The sequence below is a fragment of the Palaemon carinicauda genome, chromosome 18 (genome assembly GCF_036898095.1).
Source record: "Palaemon carinicauda isolate YSFRI2023 chromosome 18, ASM3689809v2, whole genome shotgun sequence".
Taxonomy (NCBI): Eukaryota; Metazoa; Arthropoda; class Malacostraca; order Decapoda; family Palaemonidae; genus Palaemon; species Palaemon carinicauda.
In genome coordinates, this window is record NC_090742.1 from 108,737,837 (window position 1) to 108,753,465 (window position 15,629).

A 15,629-nucleotide genomic window follows, 5' to 3' on the forward strand; every position below is an offset into this window, starting at 1 on the left:
TCGTGTCCATCAGAGGAGGTTCTTTGACATCATGGAGGAGACTTGTTTAGCTCTTCCCCTACACCACTCTTTGGAAGAGCATACCAGGGGAGTCCCTCTAGAGAGACTCTCTAACCGGCAAGTCTCGTTCTCGGCAACGGAGATCCTTAGCCAGGAGAAGGTGGTGAAGTGTGCCATGCAGGCAACTTCGTGGCTGGACATCTGGCTAGGGTCTCTGGGCATCCTGTTACGATCTGAGGACTTGTTCAAAGAGAGTACCAGGAAGGCCATGGAGACCTTTTTACTCTCAGGCACTCGTACAATCGAGTTTCTAGCCCACCAAGTCTTGAACTTGTGGGCTAATACCATCTTGAAATGTCAATCTGAGAGATTCCACCAAAAGGTCCTCAGTACCGAGATCAGCAGGCTCAGACATTCTTCCGTTATGGGGAAGAACTTGTTCGAGCCTAAGGACGTGGAGCAGGTGGCTGAGAGGTGGAGGAAGTCCAACCAGGACTCTCTCCTACATAGAGCTTTAACATCAAAGCCCTATAAACCTCCAGCAACCCAGCAATCACGTCCTACCAAGACCACGAAACCGGCAGCTACAGCGAAGACAACGGTGTCTAAGCCCTTTCCTGTCAAGGACAAGAAAGGCAAAAAGTCCTCCAGGGGAGGAAAGAATCCTAGAGAGAGCGGCCGAAGCCGCAAACGCTAGGATTGGCAGTCCCCCTGCATGTCCACCAGTGGGGGGACGCCTACAAAGTTGCGCAAACAGGTGGCAGAAACTCGGGGCCGATTCCTGGACGATTTCCGTAATCAGTCAAGGATATCGCGTCCCGTTCACAACATTTCTACCTCCCCGACAGCGAATCCAGTGTTGTTGAGCTCCCTTGGCATGGCATTGGCAAAGGGGCAAGCCCTTCGGGCAGAAGTCGAGACCATGTTGAAGAAGGGCGCTCTCCAAGAGGTCGTCGACGGGTCCCCAGGCTTCTTCAGTCGACTCTTTCTTGTAAAGAAAGAGTCTGGAGGCTGGAGACCAGTCATCGACCTCTCAGCTCTGAATAGGTTTGTCAAGCAAACCCCGTTCAACATGGAGACTGCAGACACGGTCAGACTTGCAGTGAGACCGCAAGACTTCATGTGTACACTGGACCTGAAGGACGCTACTTCCAGATCCCAGTCCATCCGTCTTCAAGGAAGTACTTAAGATTCAGCCTAGACAACAAGGTCTACCAGTTCAAGGTGCTGTGTTTCGGTCTCTCCACAGCACCACAGGTTTTCACCAGAGTGTTCACCCTAATATCTTTGTGGGCACACAGGATCGGCATCCGTCTCCTCTGTTATCTGGACGACTGGCTGATCCTAGCAGACTTGGAGTCAGCCCTTCTTCGACACCGAGACAAACTTCTGGGACTTTGCCAAGATCTGGGGATCATGGTAAATCTCGAGAAGTCTCCTCTGCTTCCCACTCAAAGACTGGTATATCTAGGCATGATCATAGACACCAATCTCCACAAAGCCTTCCCATCAGACGCCAGGATAGCAAGGCTGAGGAGGGTCGCGTGTCCTTTCCTCAGATGAGAAGAGCTTCCAGCCCAATCGTGGTTACGTCTCCTCGGTCACCTCTCATCTTTGGCCCGTCTAGTTCCCAACGGTCGCCTCAGAATGAGATCTCTCCAATGGCGACTCAAGTCCCGGTGGAATCAGGATCACGATTCCCCGGACGTCATGATCCTTATGGGTCCTGCGGAACAGATGGACCTACAGTGGTGGGTGACAGACGCGAACCTACGAAGGGGAGTGGATCTTCTCGTCCTCCCCCCGGACTTGATGCTGTTTTCGGACGCCTCAAAGAAAGGGTGGGGGCCCACGTTCTGCATCACAGGACCTCAGGCCTGTGGTCAGAATCAGAAAAGTGCCTCCATATAAATCTACTAGAAATGAAGGCCGTATTCCTGGCCCTTCAACAGTTCCAACAATAACTGGTGGGTCACTCTGTGGTGGTGATGAGCGACAACACCACGGTAGTGGCTTACATCAACAAGCAAGGAGGTACCTTTTCAAAGCAGCTATCCCATCTCGCAGTAGAGATACTGAGATGGACCGAAGTCCACTCGATTCCACTATCGGTTCGCTTCATTCCGGGCAAGAGGAATGTGCTCGCCGACAGTCTGAGCAGAGCATCTCAGATAGTGAGTACCGAGTGGTCTTTGGATTATCTAGTAGCCAACAAAGTCCTGACTTTGTGGGGTTCCCCGACTGTGGATCTGTTCGCTACAGCGCTGAACTTCAAGCTCCCGCTGTACTGCTCCCAATTCCGGATCCAAGGGTACTCTGGCAAGATGCCTTCCAACAACGGTGGGACAACATCGACGTGTACGCCTTTCCCCCGTTCTGTCTGATGAGGAGGGTGCTCAACAAGACCAGAATATCGGTCAATCTCTCGATGACCCTTATAGCTCCGCTATGACATCACGCAGAATGGTTTCCGGACCTTCTGCAACTCCTAACGGAACTTCCGAGAGAACTCCCTCCACGACACGAGCTACTCAAAGAACCACACGCCAACATCTTTCTCAAAGCCGTAGCTTCGCTACGACTTCATGCCTGGAGACTATCCAGCATATCCTCGCTGAGAGAGGATTTTCGCAACAACTTGCGAACAGGATGTCTGGACACCTGCGAAGGTCATCCGCAGGGGTCTACCAGGCGAAGTGGCGAGTTTTCTGTGGTTGGTGTCGTGGAAGGGGTATCTCTCCACTCGATGCCACTATTCCAGCAATAGCGGAGTTCTTCGTGTATTTGCGAGGAGAAATGCGCCTTTCAGTCTCGGCAGTGAAAGGCTATCGCTCAGCCTTAAGTCTAGCCTTCAGACTGAAAGGAGTGGACATTTCTTCCTCGCTGGAACTTTCCCTACTCATACAAAGTTATGAACTTACCTGCCCTGAGTCGGAAGTGAGACCTCCTCCATGGAACGTGGTTTGAGTTCTCAGGTCTCTTAAGAGACCTCCCTACGAACCATTACGCCAAGCTTCAGATCGCCACCTAACTTGGAAGACGGTGTTCCTACTAGCTTTGTCCTCGGCCAAGCGAGTCAGTGAACTTCATGGTCTCTCGTGTGACATCGCCCATTCAAGGGGATGGAGGGAGGTAATGTTCAGATTCGTCCCTGAGTTTGTTGCTAAGACTCAGAATCCGGGAGTGCCGGATCCTGGGTTCGACTCTTTCCAGATTTTGAGTCTTCGTTCTGTAACAGATGACCCAGACCATCTCCTACAGTGTCCAGTAAGGAGTCTAAGGCTATATCTCAAAAGAACGGCTGCAGTTCGTCCCCAAGTGCAGGCATTGTTTGTGAGCACTGGGAGAACAAAAAGGAGGGTTACCAAGAATACCATCTCGGCATGGATTCACAGGGTGATCCATCTGTCCCTGAATCCTGACCCTCCTCCGTCACGTCGCCCTAGAGCACATGATGTCAGGGGCGTAGCTACGTCCCTGGCCTTCAAGAAAAACTTTTCAGTGACGCAGGTTCTACAAGCGGGTGTGTGGAAGCATCAGATGACCTTCACAGCCCACTACCTGCAAGACGTGACCCACAGGAGGCTCGATACGTTCTCTATCGGCCCTGTGGTGGCTGCACAACAGCTGTTTTAAAACCTCAGGCTCCTTAATAGACAAGTAGCAGAAGGTTGAGGGCATTGTTACCCGGTCTTAGTCTGCATGAATGAAAAGGTTTGTCTGGCCCTTATTTTTTTTCTTCATCCTCCCCTCTCTTGGGGAAAGCAGCATCCTGGGTTCTCTGCACAGCTGACCTCGAACCACTGCAGGTAAACCATGTTTCCTTGTGTTCCTAGTAATAAGCTAATACTGTCACGTCTCCATACCCTGACGAGGTGGTATTGGGAGAGTCCTAGCCTAAAGTTTCCTTCTAAAGGACTACAGGTCAACTTCCTAGGACTAGTCACACTTCATACCTTCACACACAGCTTACGTAGGCCGCAGCCCTTGCGCAGCAAGGTTCTAGCGAGGTGCAGGGACTCCTTATTGTTGAATGCTGACACACTCATATACTGAGTCCCTGGGCAAAGCCAAAAGCCAGTACTGGCTGGGACTTGCCACCCTTCCTAAGGGGTGAGTCACCCATATTAAATAGCATGGTTTGTATTTCAGTTACGGAACAAATGACAAATTCGTAGGTAATTTGTATACAAACCTTAGCTATTTAATCAAACTTGCCCGCCAGCCCTATCCCTGTGAAGTCCTACCTCTAAGCAAAGTGAGCTCAAGCACAGGTGTGTGTGAGGGGGGGGGGTAGCAAGCTACCCTCCCTACCCCCCACTAACTAGCGGTGGGGTAGTAAACCCTCGTTAAAATTCTAATGGCTCGTCATTTCAGCTACGCCGAAAGTAATTACCCATATTAAATAGCTAAGGTTTGTATAGTTAGGAAAAATACAAATTACCTACGAATTTGTCATATTTTCCTACATTCTAATTACAGTGAACCCTCGCTACTTCGCGGTTCGACCATCGCGGATTCACCACTTCGCGGATTTTTTCCATAACCCATATATATACAGTAATATATATATATGTATATGTATGCATGTATTTATGTATATATGTAGGTATGTATATGTGTATACATATAAATATATATATATATATATATATATATATATATATATATATATACACACACACACACACATATATATATATATATATATATATATATATATATATATATATATATATATATATATATATATATATATACTGTATATATATATCTAAAGTAGGAAGATGTGATGTAGTTCTAAGGGAAAAGTATGGGAAATATGTCTGGGTAATAAGCAAAGCTCTACCTCCAGTTTGTTTCTTCATTATGATCAGAGATAAATGTAAACAAAACATTGGTTGCCATTTTTTATCGTGCTTTTTAGCGTGTTTAGGAAATGCATGATATAAAATCAACTTTAATATTTGTGCCTGTTTTAGTTTAGGGTACTGTAGTACATGCATTAAGTGTTCTGTACATTAAAGGGTAGTTTGTTAACAGTACTACGTACAAGGGAAGGTTTTAAAAGTCTGAATATACATGTTGAATAAATAGGTAAATATGGTGTCACTACTTCGCGGATTTTCACCTATCGCGGCCGCGACTGGAACCTATCTACCGCGATAAACGAGGGTTCACTGTACTGACTTGGTCCGTCCCAACCAACTATGAAGACTGTTTGTTCCAAAACCATTGTGAAATCATAATCTCCAATCGGCCCCCAAAAATGTGATCCACTGTTCATAGTTTCTTCCTAAGAAGACATCAATGGTTGGAATTTAGGCCCTGGAATTAAATTACAAATAAAAAAATCCACTCATGTTTACTTTACCTAGCATTCTTATATGACTCGCCATACATATTTGGCCAAACATGCAAATTAACAACTTATATACGATTCTCAGATTTTTCGATGTCTTCATGAAAGTACATGAAGTGATGTGAAATGGGTATGGTATTGTTCACCATTATTACTCACTATGATAAAAAGGATAAAACTCAGTTTTTCCGTAACTGGAATACAAACCTCACTATTTATTAGGGGTTATACTTTCGGCGTAGCTGAAATGACCAGCCATTAAAATTTAGCAAGGGTTAACTTCAATCGAATTCTAGCCGTCGCAGTGGTAACACCGCTGCTCCTGCTTTTGTTTGACTGGCATACTAGCCTTTCTTTTTTGTGTGTATAATTAATTCTTTTTCTTTGTTAGATGTGATGTCCTCTATTATGAGGAAGTGTCCAGGGGTGCCCCCGAAATCCTGTGGCACCTTTATGTCGCCGCTGGTGGTGGATCCTCATTCCCTATGCCCTGGGTGCAGAGGTCATAGGGGTTCTGAAGGTTCCCCCTGCGAAGTATGTAGAGAGTGGTTGCCCTCTCAGTGGGATAAGTTCGGGAAGAGGAAGAAGAAGAAACCCAAGAAGGACTTATTACCTCCCGGTTTGCTGTCAAAAGGTAAGGAGTCTCGGGCCTCTTCTTAGGCCTATCATTCTCTCCCTTCGAACTCTTCCTCTCCTCCCTCCTCCGGGGGAAAGTCAAGGAAGAGTGGCCCCATTGATTTAACCCCCATTCCTCTTGGTCAAGTGGATCCTGTTGCCACCCCTAGTGGGGCAATGTTTTCCACCACCGGGAATGTCTCCGTTATCACTTCCATTCCAGATCATGTACAAGCGGTATGGCCTTCCCTTGGACTTCCTGGTTCTTCCTCGTAGGAAGTTTGGAACCAGTTCCTCGCGGGTAAGGTTGCGCCTCGGGTCCCTTCTGTTTTGGAACCCTCAAGAGTTCCAGACCTCGCTTACCTTCCGTCACCTCAGTAGGCGTCCGCTGAAGTTTCAGTGGATGTAGTAACTTCAGCTCCTGCGGCGCCTACTTCTCACACTGTTTGCGCTTCTACAATATCACAGCGTCGCAAGCGCAAACATCGCAGTACCTCCTCCTCCTCCTCCTCGGGGGCTAGGAGGAAGAGAGAGAAGAGGAAAAGGAGAGCTCCCTCTCCTTCACCTAGACGTTCTCGCCGGAGAGACAGGCGATATAGGAAGAGACATCATCGTTCTCGCTCTTCCTCCCCTTCTGTCTATTTACGAGACGTCTCGCCTCGAGACTATAAGCGCTTTCGGCGCAAACCTAAGAAGAGCGCTTCCTCTCGTCATCGTTCTGCCTCACTGTCGTCTTCCTCTCGCGAGGGATCATCTAAGCGCTCGAAGTGCTTCAAGAAAAATAGCGCTACATTACGTTCTCACTCTTCGTCGCAAGAGAGCTCTTCAAAGCGTAATAAGCGCTCGCCTAAGGGAAGAGCTTCCCACCGAGGGCACTCAGAATCGACTGCCGATTCTTCTCACAATTTTTCATCTAATCGCGGCAGGAGCGCGGCCAAGGGCAAAGCACGTCCTGATCTCGAACCTTTTCCTTCACATATTAGTTTGAGGGTCTCCGATTGCTCTAGTAAAGTCAGAAAGAGCGCTTCTCCTTACTTTCGTTCCTTATCATCAGAGTAAGATCGCTCTCGCCCTTCGACTTCTCGATCTCGCAAGTCTCCGGTCATACACTCGCGGGGTCAATCTCTTCGCCCTCGTGTTTCAGACATGATAACCTCGCTTCTTAATGAGTTAGGGATTACGTGCCTCTCGAAAACCTCAGAAGAAGACGCAAGGGTTCAACCCTTCTTCTCTTCGGTTGAGAGCAGAGGGAAAAGGCCAGATCGCCGATCAATTCGGCCTCTTCCATCTCGTCCTTCAGACCTTTCAAAGAGAGGAATCTCTACAAATTCTACTCGGTCAGTTCCGATAATTTGGTCGCCTTCTCCTAGACTGTCTACATCCACGCAAGGTCAAGGGCTCGCGGTGCCATTATCCAGCGCTCAGCCTTTCCCTGCAACAACGGTAGCATTGTCTCCTACTTCTATCAGTCTTTCCCTTTTGAATAAGAAAGATGCGAGGGGTAAGGCAAAAGGTTTGTCTGCTGCTCGCGTCTCCACTTCACCTGTAATAACACGCAAGGAATTAGCGCAACCTGAGGATTCCTCGGAAGTGCTGCCGTCGAAGGACTTGGAGTCCTCCTATTTAAGGGCTCTAAGAACTATATGCAATATCTCAGGCCTTGGCGATTTTCATCTGTCTCCTCGACCTCTTTGACGCTCCAGCCTTAGATAGGCTATGTCGTCCTCCACCAAACCCGAAGGCCAGAATTGAACTTCCCGGGTCTGTTCACACTGCAGGCCGTCTGAGAAAGGTCTCGCAGGCGGTCTCGGGAGAAACGGGTTCCCTGAAGTCTCAGGGATCGCATAAACTTTTGCAATTTTCATTTTTGAGGCAAAAGCGCTTTTACAAGGTCAGAGACGCCAACCCCTCTCCTCTGACCTTGGATCCCCTCACGGTGAGGCTCACACCTGGCTGCTCCTCGGAGAGACTCTCTACTCTTCCAGTCTCTTTCTCAGCCACAGAAGCCTCGGCAATGGAAGCGGCTACGATGTCCCTTCTGGTGGCTTTATCTTGCTTTGACATGTGGTCTGGTACAGTCGGCTACCTCGCGAGTCACGAGGAGCTGTCAAACCAAAACTCCATGCAGTCTCTACAGGAAGTCCTGGCTGCTGGGGCCAAGACAATGGACTTCCTAACCGCTACAACTTTTGCAATTTCCGTTTTTAAGGCAAAAGCGCTTTTACAAGGTCAGAGATGCCAACCCCTTTCCTCTGACCTTGGATCCCCTCATGGTGAGGCTCACACCTGGCTGCTCCTCGGAGAGAGACTCTACTCTTCCAGTCTCTTTCTCAGCCACAGAAGCCTCGGCAATGGAAGCGACTTCAATGTCCCTTCTGGAGGCTTTATCTTGGTTTGACACGTGGTCTGGTACAGTCGGCTACCTCGCGAGTCACGAGGACCTGTCAAACCAAAACTCCATGCAGTCTCTACAGGAAGTCCTGGCTGCTGGGGCCAAGACAATGGACTTCCTAACCGCTACAACTTTTGCAATTTCCGTTTTTAAGGCAAAAGCGCTTTTACAAGGTCAGAGATGCCAACCCCTTTCCTCTGACCTTGGATCCCCTCATGGTGAGGCTCACACCTGGCTGCTCTTCGGAGAGACTCTCTACTTTTCCAGTCTCTTTCTCAGCCACAGAAGCCTCGGCAATGGAAGCGACTTCAATGTCCCTTCTGGAGGCTTTATCTTGGTTTGACACGTGGTCTGGTACAGTCGGCTACCTCGCGAGTCACGAGGACCTGTCAAACCAAAACTCCATGCAGTCTCTACAGGAAGTCCTGGCTGCTGGGGCCAAGACAATGGACTTCCTAACCGCTACAACTTTTGCAATTTCCGTTTTTAAGGCAAAAGCGCTTTTACAAGGTCAGAGATGCCAACCCCTTTCCTCTGACCTTGGATCCCCTCATGGTGAGGCTCACACCTGGCTGCTCCTCGGAGAGAGACTCTACTCTTCCAGTCTCTTTCTCAGCCACAGAAGCCTCGGCAATGGAAGCGACTTCAATGTCCCTTCTGGAGGCTTTATCTTGGTTTGACACGTGGTCTGGTACAGTCGGCTACCTCGCGAGTCACGAGGACCTGTCAAACCAAAACTCCATGCAGTCTCTACAGGAAGTCCTGGCTGCTGGGGCCAAGACAATGGACTTCCTAACCGCTAAAACTTTTGCAATTTCCGTTTTTAAGGCAAAAGCGCTTTTACAAGGTCAGAGATGCCAACCCCTTTCCTCTGACCTTGGATCCCCTCATGGTGAGGCTCACACCTGGCTGCTCTTCGGAGAGACTCTCTACTCTTCCAGTCTCTTTCTCAGCCACAGAAGCCTCGGCAATGGAAGCGACTTCAATGTCCCTTCTGGAGGCTTTATCTTGGTTTGACACGTGGTCTGGTACAGTCGGCTACCTCGCGAGTCACGAGGAGCTGTCAAACCAAAACTCCATGCAGTCTCTACAGGAAGTCCTGGCTGCTGGGGCTAAGACATTGTACTTCCTAACTGCTACAACAGCGACCATGTGGGGCAATTGGGTTCTCAAAAGGAGGGAATCAGTAGTTTCCAGACTTCATAGGAGCATCGGTAAGGCCGAGAGATCAGATTTGAGAAACTCAGACCTTCTATAACCTCTTCTCTTTTCTAAGCAAGCAGTTTCCTCTACTTTAGATACTTGGAGGAAAGAAATGCATGATACCATGATGCAAAAGGCTGCTTCCTTTCACACAATGCAGTAGCAGCCAATTCCACAACCTAAGGCCACAATTGCGGCCCCACTTCCAGCTAAGAGCTGCAGCCGCCCCTCCTTTGTAGCCAAACCTATGGGAAAGTCGGCTCCTCCCAAGGCTAAAGGCAGAGGGAGGAACCCTAGACAGAAATAGGGTCTCGGTTACCCCCTTCCAGTGCGTAGGGAGGTGCCTGCAGGGGAGTTGGAGGAGGTGAAAAGCTATGGGGACCATGCAATGGACCTTCAAGGTGCTTTGTTGGGGGTACCGCATAGGCTTTCCTCCTCCTCTAATTCCTCCATCGATCTCGTCCTCCCAGGTCCCTCGGGATCGCGGGAAACAGCAGGCCCTAGCTCAGGAAATCCAGAGCATATTTCTGAACGGCGCGATCCAGGTCCCTAACACCTCCCCTGGGATTTTCAGTCGCCTCTTTCTGGTAGAGAAAGCCTCGGGGGGTTAGAGACCAGTAATCGATCTCTCAAACTTATTGTGAAGCAGACTCCATTCAAAACGGAGACAGCAGCCTCTGTGATCTAAGCGGTGCTTCCAGGAAAATTTATGGCATCTGTGGACTTGAAAGACGCATATGTTCAAGTAATGTACCAATCCATCGCTCAGCTCGGAAATTCCTGCGCTTTGTGGTTCAGGGTCGAAGCTTTGAATTCAAAGTACTATGCTTCGGTCTCTCGACCGCCCCTCAGGTGTTTACAAGAGTTTTTGAATTTGTATCCTCCTGGGAACACAAGCACGGGATACGCCTGCTAAGGTATCTGGACAATTGGCTACTCCTGGCCTCGTCCAGGGAGCAAGCTCTGGATCACCTGAGGAGCTTCTTGACCTTTGCAAGGGTCTGGGGATTCTTTTAAACATAGAGAAGTCTTGCTTGATTCTGTCTCAAGTCATAAACCATCTGGGGATGTCCATCAACACCCAGGTAGGGAGAGTGTTCCCTTCGGAAGACAGACTTCTGAGACTGGAACAATCCATCGCCCAACTCTTGTCTCCACTGCCTCCTCCAGCCATTTTGTGGCAGAATCTTTCCTCCCTGGAAAAACTAGTTCCAGGTGGGTGATCAAGAATGCAAAGTCTCCAGTAGCATCCGAAGACCCATTGGTCTCAAAAGAACGATTCCCCATTCTTGCCAGTGCAGGTTCCAGCTCTTGTGATACAAGATCTTCAGTGGAGGTCAACCAGAGAGAATACCCAGACAGGCACTCCTCTCCAAAGCCCCAATCCGAAGTTAAAACTTTTTGGACGTGTTGCTACGAGGCTGGGGTTCCCACCTATGCCCAAAGTGAGACCTCTGTCTTCTAGCAGTACAGATTTGCCAGTGGGCGGAAGGTCACAACATTTCTCTCACAGCCAGGTTTATTCCAGGTCGGAGAAACCTTGGCGGATCAGCTAAGCAGGAATCACCAAGTGTTGAGTGGCGAATGGTCTTTGGATCTTCGAGAAGCGAAGGCAGTAATAGCTTTGTGGGGTTTCCCCACAATAGACCTGTTTACCACTTCTCTGAATGCGAAGCTTCCCCGCTACGGTTCTCCAGTTCCAGATCATCAGGCAGCGCTCCAGGACGCTCTTCAACATTCTTGGGACAACCTGGACGCGTATGCCTTTCCACCCTTTTGCCTGCTGAGAAGGGTGATCAACAAACTCAGGATCTCCCGGAACTGCAATCTAACCCTAATAGCTCCGGCATGTCCAAGCAGAGAATGGTAGTGGACCTTCTTTCCCTTCTGGTTCAGGTTTCAAGGTTGCTTCCTCTGGAACCCCTTCTGCTGACACAGCCACACAGTGGTGTCTCCCACGGGAGAGTTCCCTTGCTGAAGCTTCACGCCCGGAGGCTATCCAGAGAGTGGCTGAGCACATGTCCAGGCATCTACGCCAATCTTCTACAAACCTCTACCCTAGCAAGATGGAGAATGTTTGCAGCTTGGTGTAGAGGGCAAGGCGTGTCTCCACTCGATCCCTCTCTTCCTTTAGTGGGGGACTTCCTTTTATACCTCAGGGAGGAAAAGCTCCTCTCAGTCTCGGCAATTAAGGGCTATTGCTCAGCTTTGAGCCTCATCCCTAGACTGAGAGGGGTTGACCTTTCCGCCTCAGAAGATATTGCCTAGTTGATTCAAGGTTTTGAGCCATCTTGCCCGCCAGTTGAGATTAGACCACCACCTTGGGACGTGTCTTTGGTCTTACGTTCCTTGATTGGTCCGCCCTATGAGCCCTTAAATAGGGCTTCAGACTATTTTCTGACCCTCAAGACCGTCTTCCTGGTAGCTCTGGCCTTGGCTAAAAGGGTCAGTAAGCTACATGGTCTGTCTTACGACGTCACCCATTCTAGGGGATGGAGGGAAGTCTCTCTCAACTTCGTACCAGGCTTTGTGGCTAAGACTCAGAATCCTTCATCTGCCGATGAGAGGTTTCGAGAATTTCGGTTTTCCAGCCTCAATAAGGTAACACAGGATACAGACCAGTTGTTGCGCTAAGGAAATACCTGAAGCGCACCAGACCTTTCAGACCACGTCTCTGTCATCTCTTCCTTAGTACCAACAAGGTAAACAAGAGAATCTCTCGCAACACCATCTCTTTCTGACTCAAGAAAGTTATTGCGAGGGCTATTCACGGTGACCCGGAGGCAGCACAACCCAAAGCCCATCAAGTTAGGGGAGTGGCTGCCTCACTGGCGTTTAAGAGAAATTTCTGTCTCCCAAGTCTTGAGAGCTGGGGTCTGGAAACGCCAATTTACATTCACTGCTCACTACTTGAGCGACATGACACATAGGTCTCTAAACACCTTTTCTAGAGAGCGTATTGTGGCAGGTCAACAGGTAGTGTAGCTACCTTACGCCCTTTCAGGGGACAGCACCCTTTAGTTGAGGATCCTGTGATACACTAGGTTTTAAGAAAGACATCCATCTATCTTCTTCATTTCATTCTCCCTCCCATCTGGGTATCCTAGTCTGTAGCCAATTTCAGCCGGACTCGCCAATGAAAGTAAGGTGTGAAACTCATCCGATTCCTCCCACAGGGTATAAGTTATACTTGTTGTCACGAGGTTTCCCCTTTTCCAAGGTCGGGAGAATCTTAAGTATGAAGGGGGTCCAAGTTGAATGTTCCTGAACCACTTCATTCTGAAACATTTGTTTCCACGAAGCTACAAACTTTAAGTTGTGCTAATATTATGGGGATCTACAAAGAAAGAAGATTTACAGGAGATTTCTTCTTCACAAGAGTCTAGTCTGAGGACTATCTTCCCTATGAATAGGGAACTCCTTGGCCACCCTAGCCTCAGGACTAAGTCTCCTATAGTAAAGAAGGAGGGTTTGTATCAGTGTAGGAACAAATGACAAACTTACAACTGAGTTTATTTTTCCTAACATACAAACCCGAATTCTTTATACAAATCTTCCCTCCATCACTGCCCCCTCGATAGTCTCAGCTAGAATCAAATTGAAGGTAAACAGTAGCTACCGACCGGCGGTCCCCCATCTCTTAACAGGTGCATAACTACCTGCCTGGTCGTTAACGACCTTGTTAAGATTTTTCTGCCTTATTTTCCAGCTCGCACTAGAATATCTCCTATACAGTAGTAAAGAATTCTGGTGTACCAATTCTGAAACATTTGTTTCCACGAAGCTGCAAACTTTAAGTTGTGCTAATATTATGGGGATCTACAAAGAAAGAAGATTTACAGGAGATTTCTTTTTCACAAGAGTCTAGTCTGAGGACTATCTTCCCTATGAATAGGGAACTCCTTGGCCACCCTAGCCTCAGGACTAAGTCTCCTATAGTAAAGAAGGAGGGTTTGTATCAGTGTAGGAACAAATGACAAACTTACAACTGAGTTTATTTTTCCTAACATACAAACCCGAATTCTTTACACAAATCTTCCCTCCATCACTGCCCCCTCGATAGTCTTAGCTAGAATCCAATTGAAGGTAAACAGTAGCTACCAACCGGCGGTCCCCCATCTCTTAACAGGTGCATAACTACCTGCCTGGTCGTTAACGCATTTGTTAAGATTTTTCTGCCTTATTTTCCAGCTCGCACTAGAATATCTCCTATAGTAAAGAATTCTGGTTTGTATGTTAGGAAAAATACAAACTCTGTTATAAATTTGTCATTCTTTTAATCTTTAATTATAATAAACGATATCAGCGTCAAGGACCTTCGATGTCAGGATGTCAGAGAACTTTAAATTATTCATTCATTCATTTTGACTCATTATCCAAGGTTAACAGATAAGCAAGAGGTTTTTATGTGTAGAGATAGTGATGGTAATTATTCATTGTCAGCAAATTTAGAACCAAGATTTAAACATAACCTTTTGAATTGTTTTTCAGTCATTAGTGTGTTAGGTAAGATTTAGCTTTTAAGTGTACCAATTTGAACATGAATAGATTCAAATACTGTCGGCTAGTTGGTTTTTATTTCCATCGACATTACAATGGTTTGATTTGTGGCATTGATAATCAAGCAATCAGTAATGTGCATGGGTACATAATTGAATGTAATTTAGTAGTGTTAGAAAGCTCATAACATTTTATTTTGTTTTCCAATGCCATGCTAGCAAGATAAGATATTAAAATTTACATTTGTAATTGAGTGCATGGCTGAGAGATATATTCTAGTGCTTTACAGTTTAGTAAAGAGATATTGATTTACCATTCATTAATATAGTTTTCCTCTTCTAGCCCAATATGGAAAACGAAAGCCCCATTAAAACACCTATTGAGGAAGTTGAAGGTGGATGGTTACATCAGTTAGTGGTTTATGCAGCAAGGTTTGTAGTTTTACTGTATTTCTATTTGTGTCAGTACAAATACACACCTTTTTCCTTTGCTTAAGAGAGAGAACTGAAGCTGGAATACACAGAAGTTAAAATTTTATAACGAGGTGTAAACAAGTCGTCTGTAGTTAATGACTTGGATTGGAAAGGTCCTCTGGCTGGAATTTTTTAGCAGATTTATTTATACTTTAGCTTGTATTTCTAGCGTGTTAGCGATTGTGTGTCTTCGGTAGGGAGTGTCAGATCATGAATGCTGCACCTTCGTAAGTGCGAATGAAACGGATCCTCACCTCTTGTGTCCTGCCGGCAGAGGACACTTCTGCAGACTGGTTTCTTGTAACGAGTGTTGGGGTTGGTCACCCTCTGAGTAGCTGGCTTATGACAGGAGGAAGAAGTAGTCTAAAACGGATTCTTCACCTTCAGGGTCATCTTTGAAGTCAAGGAAATCCTGACTTCTCTCTCTGACCCCTGGTATGCTACCTCCTGACCCTTTCCCTATGGTTTTCTTTGGAAGCCGTTCTGGTAGGAATGGTGGCCTTTTAGCTCTAGGACGAACTTCTTGGCAAGCAGCCCTTCCCATTTCTCTTAGCAAAGTGGGAGGGCCTCCACTCCAGGGGAATGCTGTTTTCAAGTTAATGATGCCCTACATGTTTGAGGCCCTCCTTAGGACTGCAAGGTTCTCCTTCCAAGTATCAGTTAGTGGAGGTGCTTCCTTCTAAGGCACGCAAGAGAGTTGCTCCTGCTAGAGACGTCATCGGCTCACCTCCCTTGAGAGCAAAAGGGAAGAGTTTCTCCTTAGGCTCATGCCGCCGAATTAGACCTCCTTCACCACAATTTCTTGACCACTTTTTCAGATCACCGAAGGAGATATGTCTCCTAAGCACCCTTCCTCTGGAAAGCAAGCTTCTACGACAGACCCTGACATTAGCGAGCAGGTCCCCCAACATTTGAGCAGCAAGCCTGTTTGCATTCATCTGAGTACATTAGCTCTTTGGATCATGCTGTTACCCCTCTATGCAGGGACCTCAAGACTGCCCTTGTGCTCATTGCTAAGGACACGAGCCTTCGTCTAAGCACTCTAGCTCTTTGGAGCAACATCAATATCTGTAACAAGCACGCA